This window comes from Durio zibethinus, chromosome 10 (genome assembly GCF_047325235.1).
Source record: "Durio zibethinus cultivar Kanyao isolate XHJ-2024 chromosome 10, ASM4732523v1, whole genome shotgun sequence".
Classification (NCBI taxonomy): Eukaryota; Viridiplantae; Streptophyta; class Magnoliopsida; order Malvales; family Malvaceae; genus Durio; species Durio zibethinus.
The window spans coordinates 26,007,419-26,035,388 of NC_143171.1; the positions used below are offsets into that span (position 1 = coordinate 26,007,419).

The window sequence follows — 27,970 nt, forward strand, 5'->3', positions numbered from 1 at the left end:
AACACAATAAATTAATCCAAACTTAAGTAAATTAGTGTTGAATTATGAGTAATTTAGTGGTATCATATTGCAACATATCAGATCATGTAGTATGATTTCGGTTAAGTGTAATCTTTATTTAATTATCTATTTAAACCAATAATGAGATGGATCAATTTTAACTAATATGTCTAAGGAGATTTCTGCTTTCACCCCTATATATATGTGTATATATATATATATATATATATATATGAGATCAATCCATTAGATTTAATAACTTCAGTTCGAAAGCCATAGAGCAAGTTTTTCTCTTTTTACTGTGCAAGTCATTCATTCATTTTATCAGTGTCCATGCCTCTTCCTTGGTCCACAAGAATGAAAATTGCACTTGGTGCTGCGTAGGGTCTTGCTTTTCTTCACTAGGAAGCTGAACAACCAGTAATATATCGAGACTTTAATTATGAAATCTTCTCCAATGCCAAGCTTTCTGACTTTGGACTGGCTAAGGATGGTCCAGAGGGAGATAATAAGATGCATGCATCTACTCCTGTGATGGGAAATTTTGGTTAAGCAGCTCAGTATGTTATGATAGTTAAATACGGTTGGACTCCTTTGAAGATTAATTGGCATATATTGACATTTTTCTAGGAACTTATTCATCTCTTAAACATGAACTAGAGGATAAGGTCATGGGTTCTCTATTAACCTGAATTTGCAATTGAGGCCCGTTCTCTTCTTCAAAAATGGAAGATAGAAAAAAGGAAATAGAAACAAGAAAAGTTTCTACCTAATGAGAACTATATTTTTCTAGGGCATCTATAATACCTATGCCCAAATGATAATTGGGCTAGGCTATTACTAAAACTTGTTCATTTAATTAAGAGATTAATTACTAAAGAAAACGTCGTTAAGGTATTTTATGAGAGAAAACTTAGTTATCGTGAAATAGAAAAGAAAATAGAAGTTTTTCTTCCTCATTTTCCTTAAGTTAGAAAGAATGAAAAATCAAGTTAGAAATTTGAAATCAGAGATTACAATCAGATTAATCTCCAAAAGATGAGTACACACATTCTTTTTATTTAAGAAAAATACCATATAGTGTTATTATTTGAAGTTGAAGTTTATGAGAGAAAAATTTAGAAAATTTATGAAATCTCTCATTAGTCTTCATGATTTATTTGGATAAATTATTGGGCTTTGTTTAGTTCATGTTATTAAGATTTAATGATGATTTTTGAATGGATTTTAAAGGTTGAAATTAGGAATTTGGGTTTTTAAAGATTGAAGAAGAAAATTTGTTTTTGAATGAAATGCTATTATCTATAACAGTGAATTAAAATGAAATTTTATATTAATGAATAAGTTATTACAATAAGTATTATATATTGTTGGAAAGATTGTTGAATCTACTTTCAATGAAACAAATAGAAGTCGATTTTGAATTTTATATGAAGAGTTATCTAATTTTTACTTAAAGATGTGTAGGTTGCCAAGCAACAGAACTTGGGAGGAATTGTGAAAATTCTCTTAATTTTTTTATAATAAATTATGAATTAAGCCATTTTTTAAAAGGTTATTGAGTTTTTTTTCTAACAAAATAAGCAAAATTGAATTCTAAGTCTCCTAAGAATAAATATCTAATTTTTATTAAAAGGTATACATACTATCTAGCAGCAACATATGATGTGGATTAAAAAAATTATTACAATTAATCTACAAGGAATTGAGAGGTGAGCCATATATGGTTAGAAAGCTTATCGAGTCTAGTTTTTAATGCACTAAAAATATTTTAATTCTGAGTTATATATCTTAAAATATGGTCATTTTAGTGAAGGTAATGCAAGCTGCCAGAATTAATTAGTTGAGTTAACCCTTGTATAATTTAGTTATTTTTAGTATTATAAGGGGGTTAATTAATTTCTTATATATTAAAATGATCTTTAATAGGCCATTAATTATTTTGAGGAAAATCTAAGTGGTGGAATCAAAAGGGGAAAACCTCACACACTTTACTTATTTTCAAACTTATGTATATCACTACAGCAAAATGGCGTATTAACGACAGTTTTGTAGTGGCCTTTCACTTATAAACGCCGCTAGCTTTCGTGTTTTTATAAAACTTTAAGCGTTTATTATCCAAACGCCACTAAATATTCAAATAGTAGCGTTGTTACTAATAAAAGCCACCCAAGACTTGATATTAGAAGCGTTTCTCGACTAAAATGCCTTGAATATTTTTGTTTAAAAATTTCGGTGAATAGTTAAGGCGTATCTTTGGCAGATAACGCCTTCAATAATCATGTCATAAAAAATTATATGAGATTAATAAAGGCGTTGTCTACAAGAAACACCTTTAATATTTGGACCAAAAATTTCCCCAGGCTTATTGAATTTATTTTCTTCATAAATACATTCAATATTAAGCTTATCAAATTGTTTGGATCGTACGGATATTTACCATAAGGTTGTTGGTTAGATCCGTCCTTTAGCCTTTTTTTGGGTTTAGGAACAGACTACTTGTTATTGATTATTCTAGGCGTTTTCTTGGCAAAAATGCCTTCACCAATTGCTTGAAAAAAAATTTTCATAGAATATTGAAGGCATTTTTCGTTGAGAGATGCCTTTAATAATCGATAGAAAAAATATGGAGTCAATTCTTAAAGGTGTTTTTTGCCGAACTCGCCTTCTATAATCTAATTAGTAATTTTTTTTTATTTTTAAAGATGGTTTTGTAAGAAACGCCTTCAATATTCCATAGACAAAACTTGGATGGGATAGTTGAAGGCGTTTTTGGCTCGAAACGCCTTTAATATTTCCAATGATAAATGTTAATGGTTGGATTATTGAAGGCGGCTATATCCAAAATTGCCTTCATAAACTTTTTATTAAGGATTATTGAACGCGTTACCCATAAAAAAACGTCATTCATAATCCATTCAATTAATTTTTAGTTGGTATTATTGAAGGCATTTTTTGCCCAAAATGCCTTTAATATTTCGGACAATAATTTCCTGGGGGGTTTATTGAAGGCGATTTTGGTAAAAAAACATCTTCTATGTTTTCTATTAGGGGTGATTGAAGGTGTTTCCTTGCTAAAAATGTCTTTATTAATCACATCAAAAAAACATAATTGATACTTTGACCATAAAGTCAGTTGTAGGTTTATGCCCAGAAAAACGTTTGTTGTTAGTTATATATTTATGCCCAGAAAATATTTGGTTTATATATCTGATACTATGAATTACATTTGTTAGCAAGAAAATTATTCATTACATTAGACATAATTTATTGTGTTTTTTTTATTGTTAATACTTTATCATGATGCTTTATAGTGAGTATAGAAATAATTTGAAAGATCCTGCACATTATCGATGATCAAACCCTCGAGAGGTTGATAAGTTATTCGCTGAAAACTTTCATGAATGGTTAGGAGCAACTGTAAGTAATTCCATCCTTTCCATTATTTTTTATCTATATAAAATGGTTACGATCAAAATAACATTAATAACATATATATATTTATTCCACTTTTATAGATTTTGAGTGAAAGTTTTGTTAGTGAAGAGGTGAAGTGTCTTTCACACGGTCTAAATCGGATTGTGAAACGATACAAAGGTTTCATCATCAATGGATTTAGATTTCACACAAAATTTCATGGGAGATTTAGAAGTACACAAAATTCAGAAGTTGTTGTGACTTCATCAACTACTAGCTATGCTAGTGCTAGGGATACAAACCTTTTAGAGGGAAATATTGACTATTATGGCATGATTAATGACATCATTGAGTTGGATTATTATGACAAGTGGAAAGTTATCTTATTTCAGTGTGATTGGACTGATGTGAATAATGAGAGGGGTCTTAAGAAAGATCAGTACGGATGTACACTTGTGAATTTTTCTCGATTAATTCACACTGGACAACAACTCATCAATGAACCTTATGTATTTTCATCTCAAGTTAAACAAGTATTTTACTCTGAAGATCCAAAAAAATTAGGTTGGTTTGTTGTTCTTCGAAACACACCTATAAACTTATTTGATATGGGGTTAGATACCAAAGATGATGTTGAACATGGAACTGAATGTTATCCTTTTACTGAATAAAACTTGGATGAGAATATCCCCAGTACCTACACTCAATGGGTCTGCGAAGATGTAACTGAAGACATTTATGAACCATGATTCCATGTACCTATAATTTGTGTCGTAACAGTTTTGTGTCCATCCGATGAATTTGAAAATGAAATAAAAAATAACGGAGTCGCCACCAATCTTTTTGACTATGTGCGATTGGCCACCTATTAAAACATATCCTTTTAATGAAATCTTAAAATTAATTAAAATTTATTAAAAAGATAATTTTAGGGTCTGCGCAACAGTCTGGATTCGAGAGTCGGTTACGTGTAGGGAAGGATTAGCACCCCCACAGCGCCCGTTAAAAATGGTACCAATTAACTACATGTTATCCTTTGATAAAAATAGTCCAATTTTCGGTGTTCAAAAAATAATTTCCTTGATTTTTTTATTTATTAGGAAAAAAAATTTATTCTCGAGAAAAATAAATTAAAACCTTTTTGTTGAAATAATACTTAAAATGTTCCAGTACGTTGGTAACATTAGAAGAATTTTTTCTCACCTAAAGATTTCTTAGGCATCGCTTCTCGGAATACCTTAGAATCTCATCCTTGGAGGCTCGAATTTATTTTTCGTAAGAAAATATCATGCATGCAATGCAAAATGTTACCATGTTTATGCACATATTTTATTCTCCTTTGTTAGAAATTTTATTAATTGTTTTATTAATTTTTTTTATTTTTAATTGAAATTTTGAAGAAAAAAGGAATTTAATCATATTGAAGATTTTCTACAAATATTCCAATACGCTGGTAATATTTTATAAAAAATCTTCTCACTTAGAGATTTCTTAAAGCATCTCTACTCGGAATACTTTTAGAATCCCATCATTGGATTAAATTTCTTTTCTTCCTATTTTTATTACTTATATTTTTAATTTATTAGCCAATTTTTATTTATTACTTAAAAAAAAGAAAATCTTTACTGTATTGAAAATTTTTTTATAAATACTCCAATACACTGATAGTATTAAAAAAAATCTTCTCACCTAGAGATTTCATAAGTATCACTACTCGGAATACCTTTGAATCTCATCTTCGAATAAAAATTTCCTTTTCTTTCATTTTTTATTAGTTTAGTATTATTATTCAATTTATTTTTATATTATTGTTTTTAAAGTTTATTCTAAAAATTAACATAATTATAAAAAAAAATTTAACCACAATTTCATCATTTAATTTAACAAATATAAATATTTTAATATGCATAAATATTAATAAAATAATATATAAAAAAATAATAAAAATTTTAAAAAAAAATTTTTTTTTACCTGAACCGGACCGGTCAACGGTCCGGTAAACGCACGGCTCAGTTCGACGATTCGATCCGTCTGGGTGGATCAATGGTTCAGTACCGGTTCAGTTCGGTCTGGGCGGTTCGATTCTGGTTCAATCAGACCGGTCAGAGCTGAAGGAGAAACGGGTCGTCGGGTCAAGTGTGCGGACCCCGGGTCGAGTTGCGGGTTGACGCGCGGATCCTCCTTGGCTGAAACGATGTCGTTTTGGCCCTATGCCCAAAATGACGTTGTTTTGTTTTTAATGTTTTCTATAAATAACTAAAAATTTTTTTTGTTCATTTGGTTCTGTTTTCAGAAAAAAAATGAGAGAAAGAGAGAGGGCTCTGGGAGCGGGGTCCGGCCTTCTCGTCGTCCGACCGTCGGAGCACCGCACCTGCCGCAGCCTAGGTCACCGCCGGCGGTCGCTGCCGGTGGTCATCGGTGATCGAAAAATGCCAAAATACTTCTAAAAGAGCTCATCAACGCGTTCTTCTAAGATTTGACCTCCTTTTTGTCGAAAACAGCCCTGATCAGCGTAGATCGGGGCTCAAAGTTTCTATTTTCAAATTTTTTTTTGTTTGTTTTGTTGAAACAAGACTGATGCAATTTTTTTTTGCTTTTGCAGGTAGCTTCGACGCTGGGTTCCTCCCTACGGGAAGGACTGTGTTTATTTTTTTATGTTTTGTGTAGATCTGTTTTTACATTTCTGTTTGGGTATGGGTTTGGTGTGGTGTTTGGAGGGGGGAAGAGTTCGTCTGAGCTTAAGAGTTTTCGTGGGTAGATCGAATGGGTTTTCTTCCTTTTTTTTTGTTCGAGAACCCTGAAAGCCAGGGGGAAGAGTTCGTCTGTTGATTTTAAAGAACTTCAATTAGGTGAGATTTAGGTGGCTGTAGGGTGGCTGTAGGTAGGCTGAAAGGAGGCTGACAGGAGGCTGGTCAGGGGCTGGTGATAGCGGCACCGTACTAACCCCCTGATTTCTATCTTATTCTGTTTCTTTTGTTTGTTTACTTTTTTTGTTTAATAATAATTTTTTATTAAAAATATTATTATTATTATTAAAATTAAAACAGTAGACCCGAATAAAATCAGTGTCTACAACTGCCCCTCTTTGCACATTACTGAGAATCAGAAATAGGGCAAAGACAAAGACACTGATTTTGTCCGAAAATAAATCGTGATTTTTTATTTATTTATTTATTTTTAAACACAAAATGATTGGGATGATACCGCAAGTCAAAAAATAATGAATCGATCAAGATAATATCGAATCGAATTTATGCCCAGAGGTCTTACAGAATCATGCCCGGAGGTCTTAGAAATCATGCTTAGAGGTTTTACAGAATTGACTGGGATAACACCGCAAGTCAAAAATAAAGAATTGATCAAGACAACACCATGAATCAAATTTATGCCCGGAGGTCTTACAGAATCATGCCCGGAGGTCTTACAGAATTGCTCGAAGGTCTTATAAATCCTCTTTGCCTATTTCTGTGAATCAGGAATAAGGTAAAGACAAACAAATAACCATTTTGTTTGAAAAGATGAAACATTGAGAAATAAGAAAGAAAAAAAAAATTTTTTGGTTTGACAGAAAAGGGCTCCTCTTAACAGAGGCTCAACAACTTTAAAAATCTCATATCTTGGAAAAGCTCCTCTCTGCAGAGGCTCAACAACTTTAAAAATTATCTTGAAAAAGTTTCTCTCAGCAGAGGCTCAACAACTTTAAATATCTCATATATTGGAAAAGCTCCTATCAGCAGAGGCTCGACAACTTTAAAAATCTCTTGAAAAAGCTTCTCTCAGCAGAGGCTCAACAACTTTAAAAATCTCATATATTGAAAAGGGCTCTTCTCAACAGAGGTTCAACAACTTTAAAAATTATCTTAAAAAGCTCATCTCAGCAGAGGCTCAACAACTTTAAAAATCTCTTGAAAAAGCTCCTCTCAGTAGAGGCTCACAACTTTAAAAAATTCTCATCTGTTTTCAAATTTGAGTTCTCATCTTTGAACAGGTAAATTTCTCTCTTTTGAATTCCTTTGTTTGATCATTGTCTTTACCAAAATCTTGTTTTTTCATTAAGAAATGGAAAATTTTTGTCTTTGTTACAACTTATCATGGATGTATGTACTGAGTGCTCATAATACAATACATGTAATGCAATCAAAATCTTTCATTGTAGTAAAAAGGTTCTCGAAATCTCTCGCTTTTAGCTTCTTTTATCAAAATTCTTATATGACTAATCTGTTCTTAACATCTGACCACAATTTTTTTTCTTCAAAAGTCTGCAACATCAATGTCTTGTCATGCTTTTCTCATCCTTTTTCATTTACCTTTGTCAACTTTAAAAGTAATGCTGAGATCTTTCATGTTTATTTTTCTTTTCATCATTTTAAGTTCAAGACAAATAAAATGCAATTACACATTTCTCTTATTCACTTATACGATGAACAAAAAAATCACATAAGGATAGAGGAATGGATAGGCATTATTTTCAAATGAAAGATAATGTATTTCATATGGCTGATAACAAGTGTATGTCAAAGTGTTTGAGTTGAAACAAAAGTGTCAAAAGAATGATCACAAGATAATCATGAACAAAATATTCTTAGATTCTTTCTCTAAAACTAAATCAGATGACTTCTTTGATCATTCAGAGTTCGTCAAACTATACTTGCCCTGTGTTATTGGATCTTCTTCTGATGATGCTTCTACTTCACATCCAAGCCGCCTTTTCAGGTTTTCAGCTTAGATAAGTCATCATTTTTTCTTTTTTTTTAAGTAAAATATTTTTTCACAACATCTGAATTTATTAGGGTAGGCAAATCACCTCCGTCCATTTCTGCCAAAATCAATGCCCCACCAGAAAAGGCCTTTTTCACCACATACGGGCCTTCCTAATTTGGTGTCCATTTCTCTCGATTATCATGTTGATTTGAAAGGATTCTTTTTAGCACTAAGTCTCCTTCCCTAAAGTAACAGGGACAAGTTTTCTTGTCATGTGCTTTCATCATCCTCTTTTGATATAATTAACCATGATAAAGTGCTGATAATCTTTTCTCTTCAATGAGGTTTAACTGCTCGTAGTGATTTTGAACCCATTCTGCTTCCTCTAACTCTACCTCCATCAGGACTCTCAATGAGGGAATTTTCACTTCGACCAGTAGCATAGCTTCCATTTCATATACCAAAGAGAATGGTGTGGCCCCAGTAGATGTTCGGACTGATGTTCTATAAGCATGTAAAGCAAAAGGTAACTTCTTATGCCAATCTTTGTAAGTTTCAATCATTTTCTTCAGGATTCTTTTGATATTCTTATTCGTAGCCTCCACTACCCCATTTATTTTCGGACGATATGGTGTCGAATTACGATGACGAATCTTGAACTGAGTGCATACTTCATTCATCATTTTGTTATTCAAGTTTTTAGCATTATCAGAAATAATTATCTTTGAAAGCCTATATCTGTATATTATCTCTCTTTTTATGAACTTACATACCACAGATCAGGTCACGCTAGCATATGATGCAGCTTCTACCCATTTGGTGAAGTAATCAATCATCACAAAAATGAATCTATGCCCATTCGAAGCTTTTGGAATGATGGGACCAATGACATCCATGCCCCACATAGAGAATGGCCAGGGAGGAGCTAGAACGTGTAATATGGATGACGGAGCATGAATCTTGTCAGCATAAATCTGACATTTATGACATCTCCTAGCATAATCAATACAGTCTCCTTCTATTGTCAACCAATAATAGCCAGCCCTCATAATTTATCTGGCCATCATATGACTATTTACATGTGTCTCACAAACTCCATCATGCACTTCTTCAATAATCTTTTTTACTTCAGTTGCATTTACACATCTTAAGAGCACTTGATCTCGACCTCTTTTGTAAAGGATATCTCCATCAATGAAGAAACTCATAGCCAATCTTCTAATAGTCCTCTTATCATTTTTTGTTGCATGTTTTGGGTATTGCTGGCTTTTAATGTATTGCACGATGTCATGATACCATGGCCTTCTATCAATTTTTTTTTCAACACCTGAGCAATGTGTTAGTACATCTTTCACATCCAGTTTGATGGGTTGGATTTCAGTATTTGCATCTATTTTGATCATTGCAGCTAAAATAGCCAATGCATCAGCAATTTAGTTTTCCTCTCTAGGTAGATACTCAAACTAAACTTCTTTAAATTGCTTAACCAACTCAGAGATGTATTTATGGTACCGAATCAACTTAGAGTCTCTTGTTTCCCATTCACCTCGTAACTGATAGATGACTAGAGCTGAATCTCTAAACACATCTAACACTTTGATCTTCTTTTCAATTGCTGCTTGTAGACCCATAACATAGGCCTAATATTTAGCCACATTATTTGTGCAATTAAAATTTAATCTGGCTGTGATGGGGTAATAATGTCCATCAGGAGATATCAAAATTGCCCTAATACCATGACCCAAAGCATTAGCAGTTCCATCAAAATACATCATCCATGATTTTTCAACAGGTTCATTTTTTTCAATGGCCATCACATCCTCATCAAGAAAATCTAATTTCATTAGCTCATAATCTTCGACTGCACGATCAGCAAGGAATTCAGCTATTGCATTCCTTTTAATAGCCTTTTGAGTCACGTAAATGATATCATATTCTGAAAGCTGCCACCATGCTATTCTTCCTATCAATGAGGGCTTTTCGAAGATATACTTAATAAGATCTAGCTTTGCTATGAGCCAAGTAGTGTGATAAAGCATGTATTATCTAAGCCTTCGAGCTGTCTAGGTTAATGCACAACACATCTTCTCTAATGGTGAATACTTTGACTCATAATTAGTGAACTTTTTGCTCAAGTAGTAAATTGCTCGTTCTTTCTTATCAGTTTCATCTCTTTGCCCCAGCACATATCCCATTGAATTTTCATGCACTGTCAAGTACAAAATCAAAGATTTTCCTAGCATTGGTGGCACCAACACAAGTGGATTTGATAAGTATCTTTGATCTTATCAAAAGCTTCTTGGCATTCGTCATTCCATTCTCCAGGATCATGTTTTCTGAGAAGCTTGAAAATAGGATCACACTTATAGTGAGTTGAGAGATGAAACGAGCAATATAGTTTAATCTTCCTAAGAAACCTCGCACTTCTTTTGAGGTATGAGGAGGAGATAAGTTTTGGATGGCTTGTATCTTATCTGGATCAACTTCAATTCCTTTTTCACTGACTACAAAGCTCAATAGTTTTCTTGTTTTGGCTCCAAATGTATATTTGGTAGGATTCAACTTCAACTGAAATCTTCTCAACCTATTGAACAGTTTTTTAAGATTGACTACATAATCCTCTCTTTCACGAGATTTTACGATCATATCATCCACATACACTTATATCTCTTTATGCATCATGTCATGAAAAAGAGTCACCATTGCTCTTTGATAAGTAGCACCAGTATTTTTCAACCCAAAAGGCATAACTTTGTAACAGAATGTCCCCCACATGGTCACAAATGTAGTTTTTTCCATATCATCTTGAGCTATCTTGATCTGATTATAGCCTGAAAAACCATCCATAAAGGAAAATGTGGAGTGTCTAGCAGTATTATCCATTAGAGTATCGATGTGAGGTAGAGAAAAGTTATCCTTAGGGCTTACCCTATTCGAGTCTCGATAATCGACACACATTCTCACTTTTTCATCCTTCTTAGGAACTGACACTATATTGGCTACCCATTCAGGATATTTTACCACTTTTAAAAATCCAGCATCGAATTGTTTCTTCACTTTCTTTTTAATTTTCAGCAGCATCTCTGGTTTCATGCACCTTAGCTTTTGCTGCATCAGCTTACATCCTGGTTTTAAAGGTAACTTGTGCTCTATAATATTAGTGCTGAATCTTGGCATATCTTGGTAAGTCCATGCAAATACATCTATATATTCTTGGAGTAGCTCTTTTAGCTTCTGCCTTTCAGCTGGTAAAAGAGATATTCCAACTTTGACCTCTCTTTTGTTCTCACCATCTCTCAAATTTACTGATTCAGTAATTTTTTGATGGGGTTCAATTGGCTTATCTTCATGTTCTATTAATTTTAACAAATCGAGAGGCAGTGTGTAGTTATCTGAATCTTTCTCATTATCAAGTTCATCAACATGAATTATGTTTTCAAAATCAAATCTGAGATTATTGCCATGATTATCTTCATGTTTATTATTTGGGACCCTGCAAAAGATAAGATGAAGAAAATATTGGCACACAAAAATGAAATGGCAAGAAAATGATGGAAAGAAAAGAACGGAAAGTAAAATGAAGATGAAAATGATAGCAGAAATACAGATGCATCTTCTAAGTCTTTTATTAAAATGACAAACATAAACATACCATAAAAAATCTCCTAATACTCGTAGAAAGTAATTAGGGATTTAAAGTTCCACAGTACATTACTTTTCCAAAGTTTTAAAAACAACAGGCAGCTCTGTAACTTTTCAATTATCCAGCTCAAAATCTGAAGGACAAGGGTACACGAACAACTTTTCACTTTGACTCTTCTTTTCTCCATCATCCACCATTTGAATGGCCAGCTTGAAAATTTTTCCACGAATCCTGCATTTGAGGCTCTCGGTAAATCTGGATAAATGTATCCTCCCGAGTGAAAAGAATCATAGAGGTATGGAATGACTATAGGCTCTGACTCTAGCTCATATCCCTTAAGATTAGCTATCCTCTTATCTTTTTTTTTCATTCACCATTCTTATTCTGTCCCCTCTTATTGGCTTATATCCCAAGCTAAATCTGTCTCTTTTTTCATATATGACCGATGGCTTCGTGATTCCTTGCAAGTTTTTCCCAAGTCTGACTTTAGATCGCCATCCCATCTTGGTAAGCTGTTTGATTACCATTTTAGTTGTCGTAGACAAGTGTGGTGAATGCAATTTATATCTTTCAGCTATATATGTTGCATTGGCAATCTCGAAAGATCTATAAGAGCATTCTAGAGCTTCATCTATCGATTTCACATAAGGAGTATTTATCGGTTGAGTTACTAATAAATCTTCTTCTCCTGCCACACATGTTAGGTTCCCTTCAACAATGAATTTAACTTTCTGATGTAATAAGGATGGGACAGCACCTGCCATATGGATCCACAGTCTACCCTATAAACAACTGTATGAAGGAGAGATGTCCATAACTTGAAATTTTACGTTGAAAGTGCATGGGCCAATCTGTAATGGCACTTCTATATCTCCTAGCACCTCTTTTCTGGTTTCATCAAAGGTTCTCACTACCATATGACTAGGTTTCATATAAGATCCATCAACAGGGAGTTTTGCCAGAGTAGTCATAGGCATAACATTGATAGATGAGCCATTATTAATTAAAATCTTAGCCATTATATGACTTTTACATTTCACAGTAATGTGAAGAGCCTTGGTACTTCCTCTACCCTCAGGAAGAATCTCTTCATCATTGAAAGAGATATAGTTTGAAATCGTCAGATTGCCAACAAGCTATTCCACATATTCAACAGAAGCATTGTGAAACACATATGCTTGATTTAGCACCTTCAGCAAAGCATTATGGTGTGACTCTGAACTAAGTAATAATGACAATAGCAAAATTCTAGCTAGCATCTTGTTAAGCTATTCTACCACGTTATACTCTCTATGTTTTATTAACTTTAGAAATTTACCTACTTCACTCTCAGATACTGGCTTCTGGCATTCTTTTTTTGGGGTTACATCAAGACCACTCTGACTTTCATTTTCTTCTCTTACCTTGACTTTCTCCTTTCTAGCTTTTTTTAAAGCCTCTGGGGTATAGCACCTGTCACTTTGAGTTATGCCTCCTACACCTGTTATGTTGACAGTATCTATGTTAACTACGACATCATAATCATACTTTCAAGTTACTGCTTTATCATTCTGATATGAAAAAGGGCCAGAAACTTTAATTGTCACTACTGGTCGAGAGACGGGCTTTTCTAGCTTCGATGTTGGCTTGTCATCATAATAGATAGTTATCGGTCTATGCACAAACTTATTCTTTGAATTAATGGTAGACACTTCAACTTTCACCAACTCTTCTCTCTCTTGGTAAAACTTTATTCGACCCTCATCCATCAATTTTTGCATCTCTTAATGGAATTGGTGACAATTCTCAATAGAATACCCTAGAACACCTCTGTGATAATTGCAGCTTTCAGTTGAGTTAATCGCTTCAGAGAAATTTTGAGGTTCTATTAGCTTCAACATGTTAACTTTGACCAAGGCTTCAAACACTTTAGCCATAAGAGTTTTGACCTCTTCTATTCTACTTTTCACATAGCTTGTTTGCCCATCAACCAAAGCATTTATTGATGGCCTAGTATGATTCGGTAGAGGGTTTTCATTGACATTTGGAGTCTCTTGTTGTTTGATATCAAAATTTCATACTCCTTTATTGATTAACCCCTGTACTTTGTGCTTCAAAGTAGTACAATTTTTAGTGGAATGACCTGGATTCCCATAGTGATAATCACAATGCGAATTAGGGTCACACCATTTGAGAAACGGAGGTTTCATAGGTTCAACAATAATAGGAGCAAGTAGATGTTTCTCAACAAGTCGGGGATACAAATCTGTATATGTCATGGGAATGGGATCGAAAGTGAGTTTTTCTTGGGTATTTCTTGGGGCTCTTGGACCACTATTAGATCTCCATTCTGGTCTTGTAGGTATAACAAGATGGTTATAAAAATAGATGGGTGTTCGAAAAGATGGCTGAAAATGGGATGAATAAGCTAATGGTTGTAGTGGTTGGTATGGTTGATATGGATGAGGGATGGATGTAACATGGTTTATAGAAGGGTAATGAGTTTGGTATACTGGTAAGGATAAGGTGTGAAACCTTTGAATTGTTGCCCTATATAGTTCACTGCTTGAGCTTCATTCTCTTTCTTTCTAGGAGCTTCACATTTTCTTGCTTCACTTGTCTCTCCTGCATCGAGCTTATCATTCTTTATGACGTTTTCAATGATCTCACCTGATATCACCATATCTGTAAAATTTTTAGTTGTATTGCCTATCAATCTCTCATAGTACGGTACTTTCAGGGTATTCACAAATAAAATAGTTGTTTCTTTCTCAGTGAGAGAAGGTTAAACTTGTGCAGCCACATCTCTCCATCTTTATGCATACTCCTTGAAGTTTTCAGTTGCTTTCTTTTTCATACTTTATAGAGATAGACGACCTGGAATCAGATCCGTGATATGTCGATATTGTGTAAGAAATACCTTTGTAAGCTCTTGCCAAGAACGAATATGAGTCCTATCTAATTAAACATACCATATAGCTGCAGAACCCGTAAGACTATCTTAAAATATATACATTAACAACTTCTCATCTCGAGCATATGCTGCCATCTTTCGACAATACATGGTGATGTAGGTCATTGGGCATTTTGTGCCATCATATTTTTCAAATTCAGGGACCTTGAATTCAGGCGAAATTACCACATCTGGAACTAAACAAAGGTTAGCCGCATCTGTGGAGCCATAAAAATTCATTCCTTCTACAGCCCTAAGCCTTTCTTCCAATAACTTCATTTTCTCTCAGGCACTGGTATCTTTTACTTTTTCAGGTGTCTGCATCTCTAGCTTTTCTCTTTCCTTAGGATCATCCAAATCAGGAACTAAGATTGGCTTAGGTGATTTTTCTATCATAATGGGATTAACAAAATTTTGAAATTATCCTGGAGCAAGTGTGGATGTCATTCCTGGATAAGGATTAGGATATCCACCGGGAGTAAGAATTGGTACTCTAATTTCTTGTGAAGGTTGGTTCAGTCGTAGCTTAAACCTTGGAGGATAGACAGGATCTATCATATCTGGCTATTATTCTTGAAAGCTAGGATTTTCTTCCACTGCTTTTTTCTTGTCAATTTTCTTGAGCATATCCATTATTATGCTAAGATCCCCTCTTAGTTCTTCTTAAGCTTTCTCAATTCTCTCAAATCGACTGGCCTGTTCTTGCTCTATAATTCTTGTCTATATCCTGGTATTGTATGAATGACGAGTAGGTTGAGCCAAAATTTTTAATGGGCGAGCTATTCTTGAACCTTTATCACCACAAAGTTTTTATTTTGAAAAAGAAGAAAGAAAAAATTAAAATGCTATGTGTTGAAAATTTTATTTTTTTACTTATTTTATGAAAAATGATGTATATGATGCATGAATATAAGTGGAAGATATTTCTTCTTGGACGAATTTCAACATTAAAAATTTTTGTTGATCCCATACAACTTTTATTACATAAGATTTACCATTCTAGAGTTCTATCCATAGAAGCATTTGACTTGCTCATAATGGTCTTTCGTCTCATCTAGAAAGTTCACTAGGCGCTGTCCATATTCTCCTATGGGATTGACTTTTCTTTTTCTACCTTTTCAACCATCTCCTATGCTTTATTCACTGCCTTGCAAACTTGATTAGTCAAGTGCTTTATGTACTGTTGCCTCCCTAACCTTTTTACCTTTCATCTCATGTGAGCATCCCTTTCTGAATCACATGTGAAGATTCAATCTTTTTTCCTTCTATGCCACTCATCTATCATTGCTGAAATATGGCCTTTGTGGTCTTATAGTTGTATCTCTAACCCTTGGATCACCTGGTGAAGTGATTCTTTTTCGTTCAGTATTTCGAAGTGCTTTTTTTTTTCTTTTACGAGCATGACTTTCAATCTTTCCTTTTCGTTTTGGCATTCCACCAATCTTGCTAAGGTTGTAGAGTATAATCCCTTCCAATTCTAACATTCTTGAGAAATTTTGATGGTCTCCTCTTGCTTTTCTTGAGCTTTGCCCTTCCATTAGTTTATTCCCTCTCGGAGCTCATCAATTTCATGTTGTCGGTTAAGGTAAGACTTGGTAACTTTTTCAATTTTCAATTAAACTCGTAACCTCTTATTTTTCTGGTGTAGATCTTTTAAATCACTATTAGCCAAATCCCTTCTAATTCTTTCTTGACAAGCTCAACTTCTGATAATTGCACCTCTTCTGAAAGATTAACTAATTAATATGAGCTATCATCAGGAGGGAGTACTATGTCTCTAGGCCGCATTACTTTCTAAATCTAGTAATCAAAAGTGACTTTGTCGATGAGAGGCCCTAACCTCATTCTTTATGTTCTCTTTCATGCTTGGATCAACTGCTCCGAGGTTCTTGATGGATTCGATTCCCCATAAATGAATTTAACTTGGACCAGGCCATGAGTAGCAAGAACAAACTGTTTTGCACCAAATTGCCTAAGTACCATCAATGGAGCGTAACTTACAACACCCTATAGCCCTAATAATAGAATCCATGGCTCATTTCCTCCACAATACAACAAGGGCACACGAGGCATCCAAGCGTCATCCATTCGATTTCATCCCCAGTAAGCCTTTGCAAGAAAAGGACCCATTCTTCCTTAGTCTTTAATGTCGGCCATTGGCTTTTACAAAACTCTTCGAGTGGTGTCTTATTTCAAAGATATGGTTTCGAAAATGCACTCTTCCCACATTTGAAATGACTTCTGACCCATACGTATAATAGAGATGCACATCTTATGAATTGTCCTTTCCCATTTCGTCGACAGAAATTCAATGACCTGATGGTTTCGGCTAGGACTGCTAGAACGGGATTAATTGCTTGAGTTTTAATTTGCTCGAAAAAGTCTACCACAGTTATCTCAATGTAACCCAAAGTCTTCGAAAAGATTACCATGCCATACAATGCTAGAGCAAACACATCCATACCTTGATCATTATCCAAATGCTCCTAAATGAAGTTTCGAAGAAAGTCTCAACAAATGCCGAGATGTTCACCTTTAGACTTCGCAAAGGAATCAATGGTTTCTACTTTAACCCCCATAAGCTTGGCTAACTTTTTACGATAACCTGATTTTGGCTTTCAGGTAAATACTTTATCTGGACATTGTAGTTCTATCCCGAGCAAAATCGAATACTCTTCGATAGTTGGCATCAAATCTTCCTGATTAAAAGTGAAGTATCTATAGGATAGATCCCAAAACTATATAGCTACTTTGACCAACTGTTCATTGATCACTACTAAAATGAGGGATGCAATCTATCCATACTTTTTGTAAAAGCTTTCTTTTCTTTCCTCACTTAACTGACCCCAGACAGTAACTAACTCTTTTAAATCATTCTGTGTGAGATCTAAATGCACTTTCTCGGGTAATTCAGACACATAACTGGTAGGCAAACAATCTCCATTCTTTTGTTGAGCTTCTTTCAACCAAACATGTACTTCATTATACGACTCACATGGCACACTGACTGAGGATGAGCAAATCTGTAGTTCTATGAGATCCATGAAAACTTCTTGGGAGAAATGTCCTAGAGTAAATATCTCGATGCAAAACTGTATGATATGATTAATGCAAAAAAAAAAGAAACAAAATTGAGTTAGTGTGGTTCGAAAAAAATATTTTTTTTAGTGTTTTTTTGAGATTTTTTTTTGTTTTATTTCATATTATACACAAATTTTATTCTTAGGTATTTCTTACAAGAAGAAGGACAAGGCTCTACATAAGGCTGGTTTTCCAAGCTTATTATATGCTAGGTTTGGATTGACAGGGTCTAAAAGTTCCCAAATTGTTCCTCACTGTCGTCTATATTGGACTAGTAAGGCACCCCGATCCTCACCTATTACAGGCTACGAACGGAAAGGGTTCAATTCGAGTGAAAGTATTTCGCTTACCATTGCAGAGGTTATGACCTCACGAGAGCATAGGTACTTTACTTCTTCCTATAAAAGACGGAGCCCAGATATAGAGCTCATGTATAAGATGCATCGTGCTATTGTGTGCAAATATATCCTAATTTATTGACAGTAATATATACAAAAAAATAAAACATAAGAAGCATAGTAAAAGAAATGTGTGTGAATTTTTTTTGCTTTTTATTTTTGATTTGTTTTGTTTCATTTTTTTTTTACTAAAAATGAAGAATAAAAATTTAAGAAATTGATTAAGACTATTTAAATCAAAATTTGAGGATAACAAGTAGTTAATTTTGGCTTGACTCTCAAAAATAAAAGGCTAGTCCCCAGTGGAGTCACCAAGCTGTCATAACGGTTTTGTGTCCGTCCGATGAATTTTAAAAAATGAAATAAAAAATAACGGAGTTGCCACCAATCTTTTTTGGCTAGGTACGATTGGCCACCTATTAAAACATATCCTTTTAATGAAATCTTAAAATTAATTAAAATTTATTAAAAAGATAATTTTAGGGTCTGCGCAACAGTCTGGATTCGGGAGTTGATTACGTGTGGGGAAGGATTAGCACCTCCACAACGCCCGTTAAAAATAGTACCAATTAACTACATGTTATCCTTTGATAAAAATAGTCCAATTTTCGGTGTTCAAAAAATAATTTTCTTGATTTTTTATTTATTAGGAAAAAAATTTATTCTCGAGAAAAATAAATTAAAACATTTTTGTTGAAATAATTCTTAAAATGTTCCAGTATGTTGGTAATATTAGAAGAACTTTTTCTCACCTTAAGATTTTTTAGGCATCGCTTCTCGGAATACCTTAGAATCTCATCCTCGGAGGCTCGAATTTATTTTTCGCAAGAAAATATCATGCATGCAATGCAAAATGTTACCATATTTATGCACACATTTTATACTCCTTTGTTAGAAATTTTATTAATTGTTTTATTAATTTTTTTTATTTTTAATTGAAATTTTGAAGAAAAAAAGAATTTAATCATATTGAAGATTTTCTATAAATATTCCAATACGCTGGTAATATTTTATAAAAAATATTCTCACCTAGAGATTTCTTAAAACATCTCTACTCGGAATACTTTTAGAATCCCATCATTGGATTAAATTTCTTTTCTTCCTATTTTTATTACTTATTTTTTTAATTTATTAGCCAATTTTTATTTATTACTTAAAAAAAAGAAAATCTTTACTATATTGAAAATTTTTTTATAAATACTCCAATACACTGGTAGTATTAAAAAACAATCTTCTCACCTAGAGATTTCGTAAGCATCACTACTCGGAATACCTTTGAATCTCATCTTCGGATAAAAATTTCCTTTTCTTTCATTTTTTTATTAGTTTAGTATTATTATTAAATTTATTTTTATATTATTGTTTTTAAAGTTTATTCTAAAAATTAACATAATTATAAAAAAAAATTTAACCACAATTTCATCATTTAATTTAACAAGTATAAATATTTTAATATGCATAAATATTAATAAAATAATATATAAAAAAATAAGAAAAATTTTTTTAAAAAAAATTTTTTTACCTGAACCGGACTGGTCAATGGTCCGGTCAATGCATGGCTCGGTTCGACAGTTCGATCCGATCTGGGTGGATCAACGGTTCAGTACCAATTTGATTCGGTATGGGCGGTTCGGTTCCGGTCCAGTCAGACCGGTTAGAGCTGAAGGAGAAACGGGTCATCGGGTCGGGTGCGCGGATCCTGGGTCGGGTTGCGGGTTGACGCGCTGATCCTCCTTGGCTGAAACGACGTCGTTTTGGCCCTATGCCCAAAACGACGTCGTTTTACTTTTAATGTTTTCTATAAATAATTAAATTTTTTTTTTGTTCATTTGCTTCTGTTTTCAGAAAAAAATGAGAGAGAGAAAGAGAGGGCTCTAAGGGAGGGGTCCGGCCTTCTCGCCGTTCGATCGTCGGAGCACCGCATCGGTCGCCGCCTGGGTCACCACCGACGGTCGCTGCAGATGGTCATCGGTGATCAAAAAATGTCAAAATACTTTTAGAAGCGCTCCTCAACGTGCTCTTCCAAGATCTAACCTCTTTTTTGTCAAAAATAGCCCCAATCAGCGTAGATCGGGGCTCAAAGTTTCTGTTTTCAAATTTTTTTTGTTTATTTTGTTGAAACAAGATTGATGCAATTTTTTTTTTGCTTTTGCAAGTAGCTTCGGCGCTGGGTTCCTCCCTGCGGAAAGGACTGTGTTTATTTTTTTGTGTTTTGTGTAGATCTGTTTTTACGTTTCTATTTGGGTATGGGTTTGGTGTGGTGTTTGGAGGGGGGAAGAGTTCATCTGAGCTCAAGAGTTTTCGTGGGTAGATCGAATGGGTTTTCTTCTTTTTTTTTTTGTTCGAGAACCCTGAGAGCCAGGGGGAAGAGTTCGTCTATTGATTTTAAAGAGCTTCAATTAGGTGGGATTTGGGTGGCTATAGGTAGGCTGAAAGGAGGCTGGTCGGGGGCTGGCGACAGCGGCGCCGTACCAACCCGCTGATTTCTGTCTTATTCTGTTTTTTTTTTTGTTTATTTACTTTTTTTATTTTTTTTTGTTTATTAATAATTTTTTATTAAAAATATTATTATTATTATTAAAATTAAAACAGTAGATCCGGATAAAATCGGTGTCTACAATTTATAATTCGAGTGTTTAAGACATAACGTAGTAAATAATAGTATGTAAATAATATCTTCGCTATTGTATAATTATTGTCTTCTAAATCATACATTATATTTTGATTTAATTAAATCGATATGTTCTTTATATATCGTAGGTTTTGATTTCTTAAATTGATAATGTCTTTATATATCTTCTGAACTAATATTTTTTCTATATTCACTTTTATGATGTAGGTAAGCTACAATGCAAAGAAATAGGTTGAAAGAAAACATATCAGATATATTAGTTCAGAATTGTCTGCGGCACCTATAGATATTAGCTATGGATTGAATCCTTTTGAGGTAAATGAACGTACTGTCGGATCTACCTCCGTCACTTCTAACCCTTCAATTGATATTGAATCTGACAATACTAAAGGTCCAGGTTTAGATAGTACCCCATCAATTAATTATGCTTTAAATTTGAATGCAGGTATGATATTCTCCAATTTTAGAATTTGAGTATAATGATAAAAGTATTATGATTTTATAAATATATTTTATATTTGTTACAGTTGATAACAATGGTCAACGGAGGACCAGAGGTCGGACAACTTTGAAAAAATTATTTGCATTACCTCTTAACGAGCGTATTGTAGTGTCTGCAAACTTTGATAGGCAACCAATTGGTGAAGAGGCTTAACTATTGGCTGGATTTCTAAGCATGCTAGCCCGTAATGGAATGAAATTGCCTATTCATTATGCAACATGACATAATATTCTAGAAGAAGTTAAGGCCAATGCGTTAAACTTTATTGAGGTATTAGTATAATTAATTAGATATATTCAAATTTTTTATTTTACATTTTGTTTACTTATTCAAACTTTTCTTATTGTATTATTACAGTCAAGATTTGTACTTGAAATACTAACTTCATTTGTATTTAAGTCATTGGGAAAGAAATGGGAAGATTATAAGCATAGTTTGAAGAATAAGTATTTCGATTGAAATACTACTGTAGAGGCGATGATGCAAAATCTACCCCGTAATGTGATTAGGTGGCAATATGAACAACTGGTTAGATTTTGATTCTCAAGAAAATGAGAGGTTCTAGTTTATAACTTTGTATAATATAATGAAATGATGAAAGTGTTTAATGGTTTCAGTTGGTAATATTGGTATTTCTATCATATACGTAATTATTTTTTATGACAGAAAAGAGAACAGATTGTGATTGGTAGTAGAAAGCAACAGAAATATAGTCACACAAGTGAATCAAAAAGTTTTGCAAGAAAGCAAAAAGAAATCATAAGTTTATGATAATTAACTTATTCCAATGAATGAACTTTTTCTACCGTTAAAAAGTAAATATGAAAATTAACATTTATTGTTCTATTTTAATATATTTGATTGTTTCAATACATGATATTAAACTTATCAAAAGTTTTAAACTTAGTTACACAGATGATATGTATGAAAAGTTACTGTTTACGTATATTTATGCCTTTATTATCTAGTTGTTGTTATTGTTGTATTTTAACAGTTTCGATAGCTTCAGTACTTGATATTAAGCTTGTCCGATTGATTGAACTTGGTTTCTATGGTTGATATGGGAGAAAAAATTGTCAGTTATTTCTGTTTGGAAATATTTTTGTATATAAAAGGTAAATATACAAATAAATTTTGGATGCCTTTCAACATATTGAATGGCTTCAATCTTTCATATTAAACCGGGAAAAAATAATTGAATTTGGTTTTCATGATTGATATGTGTGAAAGCATAAAATGTTTTTATTCTTTGCATATGTTTAAGATTATTGTGTTGTTACAAGGCCAAAATATAAATAAAGGAGATTAAAATTATTCAAAAATTTAATACTTGATTGACAGGATTGATATGCATAAATAAGTTACGGTTGATATATGTCTTATCAAATAATATATGTTTTTGTATAGGAGAATGAGATGGGCGATATAATTGGACGTGTGAAATTTTTTCGCGTAACACACACAAAAAAGATGAATTTTATATGAATGTCGAAACAGAAGAAATTGTGGTAATTTGTATCATCTATTTTAATATAAAAGTAAATATTAACTCTTTTTAACATATAATCAATTAATCATTAAACTTGATAGTTGTATATAATAAATTCACAGAAGAAAGCGAAAGAGAAAATGACTATTGAGATTGAAGTAACATCTGAAGGTTCTCTTAACATGCAAGAAATGAAAAATCGGATATTCATAAAAGTTGCTGGAAAAGAAAGGCATGGACGGGTCCGAGGCCTTGGATTGGGTCCAACACTATCTGCCTACTATGGACATAACTTTTCATAATTTACACTCTCAGCAAGTCAATCTTTGCAAGACTTTTCAATATTGAGAGAGAAGTTGCAAACTATGCAACAATGTTTTCAGCAAATGAAAGTAGAAAGAGAACAGGAGCGTGCCAAAATTGAAGAAGAACGTGTTAGAATGGAGCTAAAGCGTGCAAAATTTCAGCAATTGCATGATCGATTCGATCATTTTATGAATTTTGTGCAATAATTTTCAGGAAATGATTTTGGTGCTCTATCAACTCAGGTATTATATTTAGTAAATATTAAAATTTTTAAATTAAAAATAAGCATACAATGAAGTGTTAAAAATTATATGGTATTATTCAGTAGGTTGTTGAGCACGCTAGTGACCAAGGTGAAAAATTTTCTTCATCAATTGGCAGCCAGCAAAATATATGTAGTCATCCATTTCATCCATTTTAATTTTTTACTTGGTTAATGTATTTACAATAGTTGAATGTTATTATACTAATTATTAAACTTTGTATTAATTAGATGTATATTTAAACGTGAATGAAGTTAATATTAATTTCAGTTTCTGAATTTAACTCTTTACTGAAAATAAAATTTATTATAAGAAATTAAAAAAATACATTTTTACATAATGACGGTGTTTGCGTTTGGCAATGTTGCTAAATGAATAATTTAATGGCGTTTGTAGCATAAAATGCCACTATAAGTAGTGGCGCTCTTTCAAGCAAACTCCACTAGATAGGTGGCGTTTTTTATAAAAACATCACTAAAGCAATGGTGTTTTTCTCATAACAATGCCACTAAATTAGCAACGCCTAAAAGATACAAACGCCGTAAATATTGAGGAGTTTTCATGTTCAAACACCTCTAAAGTAGCAGCGTTTTATATTACAAATGCCGTAAATGCAACGACATTTTTCTCATAAAAACGTCACTGAAATAACGGTGACTAAAAGATATAAATGCTGTTACTATTGAGCCATTTTCATATTCAAACGCCTCTAAAGTAGCGACGTCTCAAACATATAAAAGTCGCTAAAATGGCAGCATTTCAGATATAAACGTCGCTAATATTGAGGCACTTTTTCAAAAATATCGCTATTTACCACGACGCGTGTATAGGCGACACTCTGTATGGCATTTTTTTGCAAACGCAGTTAAACGATAAAAAAAACACCACTAAAAACCAAAACGCCTGTAGTGTATATGTATGTTTCTAAATGAGTAAAGGTATTATTATAAAAATAGGATCAAATATATGATTATTTTACATTTTGCTATATAAACAATAGCTCATGCTTATAAATGAAATGAAATTTTAATTTATGCTTAAAGAATAATTTTAATAGCTACGAATTTATATTCTTCGAAAAAAAGATCATCGACACCAAAACTAGTTCTACAGCTCTAGTTAACAGGTTGCAATAATTAGTATAACCATGATCATACGGTCCTACTAACAGGTTATAATAGTTAGCATAAGGTCTTGACTAGTGAGTTATAATAGTTAACAATGATCATGAAGATGAAATTATCAACATGACTAATGTCATGGGTTATAGTAGTGACTGTAGCTAACGATGAACTATTGATAATGAAGATTTATGATAATGAATTTATGATTTTGAATATTGATCCATGATTTATATGAAGTAAGTATTTTACCATAACATATGATTTGTAATTGATGAAATACTTTGATCTGATATTAATTCTTTGAATGCCTATTTAAATATTTTGGAAGTATAATTTGAATGATGTTTTGAATAAGCTATACGTATATATGAAACTTGATTCAGTAAGACGTGTGAGCTTATACTTACAAAACTGTAGTTTACTCACTTTTCCTTTTATTTTTTTTTTACAGATGATTAAAATGATAAATTTGCTTAGTCATGTGAGAGGTTAAAAGATCAAATTAAAAAAATTACTTGGACATAGGATATATTGTTTGTAGATGAAATCTTATAAAATGATTTTATATTTTTTTTGTTACCTTACATTTCTATATATAAAGATTTATTTTTAGTTGAATTAAATATATAAATTTTATTTAGGTAAATTATTTTATTGAATAATTTTATAATGACTAAAAAATATTTTTATTATTTTAAAATTTTATTTTAAAATAATATCATCGTGTTATCTCTTAATTTCAATACCTAAAAGCACTTTACATCAAATAGTGACGCCTTTAGCATTGGGATGGCTTTGCTTGAGATGTTGACGGGCGGAAGATCCATGGACAAAAACCGACCAAATGGGGCGCATAGCCTGGTGGAATGGGCTCGACCCTATCTTGGAGAGACACGAAAGTTTTATCGACTTATGGATCCCCGCCTTGAAGGATACTTCTCAATAAAAGGTGCTCAGTAAGCAATTTAATCGGCTGCCCTTTGCCTTAGCCGTGATCCAAAAGCCAGACCTCTGATGAGTGAAGTTGTTGAAGCCCTAAAGCCTCTGCCAAATCTCAAGGATATGGCTTACACTTCTTCCCAATTCCAAGCCATACAGTTAGAGCTAATGGGATCCTCTTCGAAATCTAGAACTGGCAGTAGAGTGCAGGCAGGGTTGTTGTTAAGGGACGGACAACCTACCAGAAGCCTGTCGTCTCCGAATGGTCCCCATGTCTCTCCATATCATAATAATCATCTTCACCAATCACCCAAACCTAATGTTGGCCAACCTTTACATTGAGTATTTGCCCAACCCGGCTCTTTTCCATTTCATTACATGTTTTTGTTCCGGGGATTCAAGTAATCATTGGGAAAATGAACATCAGCCATGAGTTTGGAAGTTCATGCTGACTCGTTCTTTCTTAATAGTGAGTATTTACGGGAATGTTGTCCAATATGAAGGTGATCAATTCGAAGAAACTCCAGTGCGAAACAATTAAGAGCTTTTTGGAATTAATGAAAATGGTATCCTGTTCATTTCACCTTTTAGTTGTCTTAATTCTTTTTTCAGATTAATATTCCTACTGTTTGTTCAAAACATAACATTCGCACCAGCAGATGCTCTCATATCCAGCCATTGCGACAAGAAATGAATACTCCATTACTTCCCTGCTGTATATGGTGATAATTTGCTAATTATTGCAGCTAGAGCTAGTTGGTGCATTACTAAGTTGAGCCTACTTCAAATACCAAAACTTTAGAATGTTCAATGATTTCTGTTGTCACTTCAATATAAGGTAAACCTCTATGATGCTTGTCTCCAGACAACCGTGATAATAAAGCAAAAGTTGTAGGATAAGAGTTTTGTTTGGGATTTGAGAAATGAAAATTTTATCCATTTGAAAGCAATTTCTTGCGCTCATTAAGGGAAAGGTGGAAACTGGAAAGCAACTATGAAGTTACATTCTAGGGCCCGAGTGGTCACTGGTATGTCTCCTCAAAATGGTTCTTGAATGGTTGTTGTGACATGACCAAAGCTAAAAATTCTCCATCACCCCAGGAGTTCAGGAGGAAACGGAGCTCTTGATTTTTCAACAAAGCAAAATCAGCATACCCTCCTGTAATCCGCACAAAACGAGGTTTCTTACTATCCTCTTCCAGAGGGAAAATAGTTTTTAGCTTTTGGAGCATCCATGGTGGGGTGTCCCACATTGTCTTCTGTTGCTGGAAATTTTCAAATTATAAGTTATGTTTTAGTTGAATTTTGGAGAACATAGGATTCAACAGTTAAATATGTGAAGTGAAATACAAGAAGTGATGAAGACACGCTTTTAATGATACCACATTCAATTTGCTTGAATCCACTTAATCATATCATAAGGATGCTTAGTAATCTTAATGAATTTCAATGAATATTACCTTGTCTTAGTAGGCGTATAGCCCTTTATTTAAGAGCATCTCTATTGACTCTGTGATTTAAGTTCTGGAAAGCAAGAGCAGGGATGGAAGGAAGGCCCTCGCATGCAAAATGGCCTTTTCTATCATCGTTGCACTGTTATCAATGGCAAGATTTATGCCCTTGGTTCTGCCTTGTTTCCAGAGCCGATGAAGGGTTTGGTTGAAGCAGAGCTGTTTCCAAATATTTGGCATGAGAGTGTTGCTATACAGAATCTAGGTGGTGGAAAGCTATGCTTCTCTTCGGCTAAATGGACATACTCTGGCGATATCAAAAAAGAAACCAACCTCTCTTGCAATGTATTTACAGTTTCTAGAGTAAGATACCGATGGGGTTGCCATCTTCCATGCATCTGAGCTGGCTTCCAGAGCTTATATTCTTAACAATATTGTTGCAGCTCATCTACTAGGTACCTTGTGGTTTAACTATAAGTGACTAGCTCGGATCTTCAAACAACTGCAATATCACAAACCTTAATCTATTGCTTTTCTTGTCTTTAAACAGTTCGATGTTTGAATGCATTAAGACTTAAGATGACCATTTGTGCATGCTTGGTGAAATAGGAATGCTGGTCATTTTTAATTATCTAGAAACAAGAGTGGTTATCACTAATTGTCCCAGGTTATTTTGAAAACCACTGCGGATATCTTTGATGACTACAGCATCAATTTTACTTTAGTTTTACAAATATACGGTGATATTCCATGCACTTCGGGTTTGAAGACTGCAATTTTTGATTGTCCATATTAGGATATTAGAACCATATTGATGTTTTCAAGGCATTTACCAAGTATTTTCACATCTATAGTTGCAGAGAAAATTTGGTATGGGCTCTTAGATATGGAACTAAAGTTGAATTAGCCTAGCTCCCATGCATCATGATCCCAGATGAATCTAAATGGTAGGTCTTTAATTTGTTTTTAAATCTATGGATCAGAAGACTGGTTTGGAATTTCGATCATTTCCAACAAACTTTGGTAAGAGTGATTAACAGGACATGGTTTCTCAATCACCAGTCACAGCTCGAATTATTGACAATAACAATA

General features: G+C 33.4%; 1 pseudogene; it reads left to right on the forward strand.

The window, feature by feature from the left end:
• The first annotated feature begins 333 nt into the window (after positions 1–333).
• Positions 334–26,010, forward strand: LOC111293403 (serine/threonine-protein kinase PBL36 pseudogene; annotated as a pseudogene).
• The last annotated feature ends 1,960 nt before the right edge of the window (positions 26,011–27,970 follow it).